Source organism: Octopus bimaculoides, chromosome 24 (genome assembly GCF_001194135.2).
Source record: "Octopus bimaculoides isolate UCB-OBI-ISO-001 chromosome 24, ASM119413v2, whole genome shotgun sequence".
Taxonomy (NCBI): Eukaryota; Metazoa; Mollusca; class Cephalopoda; order Octopoda; family Octopodidae; genus Octopus; species Octopus bimaculoides.
In genome coordinates this window covers 30,869,228-30,871,666 of record NC_069004.1, presented here as the reverse complement: position 1 = coordinate 30,871,666, position 2,439 = coordinate 30,869,228, and the positions used below count along the sequence as shown (strand labels likewise).

At 35.8% G+C, this 2,439-nt stretch overlaps 1 long non-coding RNA gene across 1 annotated transcript in view; it reads right to left on the bottom strand.

Annotated features, from left to right (window-relative positions):
• LOC128250690 (uncharacterized) overlaps positions 1–2,433 on the bottom strand; it is a 17,821-nt gene extending 15,388 nt beyond the window's left edge. Inside the window, exon 1 of the long non-coding RNA XR_008266693.1 lies at positions 2,393–2,433. This is a non-coding gene — a long non-coding RNA (uncharacterized LOC128250690). The remainder of the gene's footprint in view (positions 1–2,392) is intronic.
• Between the last annotated feature and the right edge of the window lie 6 nt (positions 2,434–2,439).

Here is a 2,439-nt window from a genome sequence, read left to right as displayed (position 1 = left end):
GCCGAGGCCGACTTTACCTTTCATCTTTTTGGGGTCGATAAATTAAGTACCAGTTGGGCAATGGGGATCGATGTAATCGACTAGTCCCCCTCCCCACAAATTTCAGGCTTTGTGCCTATAGTAGAAAGGATTATTTATTATTATTATTATTATTCAGGCGGCGAGCTGGCAGAATCGTTAGCACGCCGGGTAAAAAGCTTAGTGACATTTGCGGCCGTCTTTACGTTGCGAGTTCGAATTCCGCTGAGGTCGATTTTGCCTTTCATCCTTTCGGTATCGATAAAATAAGTACCAGACGAATACTGAGTTGATGTAATCGACTTATCCACCTCCTCCGAAATTGCCGGCCCTGTGCTAACATTTGAAATCATTATTGATCGGCAAAGTTACAAAGTGACTCAGGGACTGAGAGTTTCGTACGAATCTTGTTCTATTCCTCCAGTTTGTTCACGTACATGTGTGTGTGTGTGTGTGTGCGCGTATATATGTATATACGAGAGGGGTGCTGAAAAGTCCCTGGCTTCAAGGGTGTCATGAAAGGCCTGGTTGGAGGCCCAACCTTCCAGAGTTCTTTTACAGAGCTTATAAAAACTGAAGGACCATTGCAATAAGCGTTGTGAATTTGATAGAAAAATACGTTGAATGGAATCATAATTTATAGAGCCTCCTGTAATTTCTTTTTACCCAAAGCCAGGATCGTTTAGGAACCCCTCGTAGAGTTATGTATATATAGTGCGTGTGTTTAATTGCCAAAACATGACCACTCCAAGCACAACAATATATATATCCAACGAGTTTAGGGTCTGATGAAAAGCTGTAAAGCCAAGCGCTTTAAGAACGTGGCCCATAAACCGGCCATATCTGTCTTTATCTGTATACTAACCCTAAACACCGGGTGTACATATTCTTTACTTTCGCCATATATATATATATATATATATATATATATATATATATAATTACACTTCAATTCTAGCAAAAAGGCCGTGTGTGGCATAGCTGTTTGCGTCTCTTTAAATTCTGGTTTCGAATCGTACTGGGTGACGATGGTGGATGCAGAGCTAAGTAAGGGGTTGGTGGGTTGGTGTCGGTCGATAAAATGAATGACAAAACTGAAATGTAAGATAGGTAATGATTTGAAGGCAATTTGACTGCTAATTATAGTAGATCGCGCGATCAGGAACAGGCTTATTGAGATATCCATCTACTATCTCTCTGTGCGTGAATGTGTGTACGTACATGTGTGTATGTATATATGTATAGTGTTATAAATATATATAAGTATAACTACACAAATGTGCCCCAGTGTCTATGTATATGTGTGTGTAAATATATAAGTATAAAGGCATACCTACTCAAGTGTGTCCCTGTATATGTGTGTATACATACATGTATATCTACAACACACACACACACGTATATATATATATGTTCATCCACACACATATGAACAAATATACGTGCGCGTGTGTGTGTGTGTGTGTGTGTGTGAAAGAGATTTACTTCGAGTTAAGTGAAGCATCGATCGTGTAGACGACCTGTGAGCAGATACATTCCAGCTATGATCATCCCATCGATAAAAGAATGAAAAAAATAGACACATTACATTAAATCAACTCTCACTCCCTCCACCTCTTCCTTGCACCCACATTAATTTGTGGCCTTGTCCCACTAAGTGGTAATATTAGACTTTAACGTTCCAAAAAAAAAAAAAAAACACTCGGTAAGACAGGAATATCAAGGTTTAAAGTAGATAAAAAAGAAACATGATATAATAATAATAAAAAAAACAGTTTTCTTTTTTTTTATATATTTCACACACATTGATCATCGACTGAAATTTAATTTCATTTAATTATCACCTCAATAATTGATAATTTAGTTATGAATTATATATCCTTCAAACAACATACATAATCATTTAAAACATATATATACGAAACCTAGGGATTATAACGTTAAAAGGTTTGCCACAAAATGATTAATAAAATAAAATAAAATACTATATATATATATATATATATGAATGTGTGTGTATTATTTTTGCTCTAGGTAAGTAGTGATTGAGCAGACTTATGACTAACACGATCAAGCAAACATAATTATCACCCCGGCATTTTTTTCCCTCTCATTTTTTTCAGTCATGGTATTCCTAGGACTACATCAGCCAACGTGTCCTTCTTATTTTTCTCTTCTTTTTTAAAAAATTAAAATACAGTGCTAGGGCGTATGTTTCTTTTTTTTTTTTGAGAAAGAGACAGAGAGAGAGAGAGATTTCGCTGTTATTTCTAGCAACATTAGTAACCCCTCCCCATGTGGGTATATGAATACAACACATATATAAGTATATATATATATATTTATATATATAAACGAAAGAAAGGGTACTCACCTTCAGATCTGTTACATATGTGGTGTATCATGTATGTGTATATATAT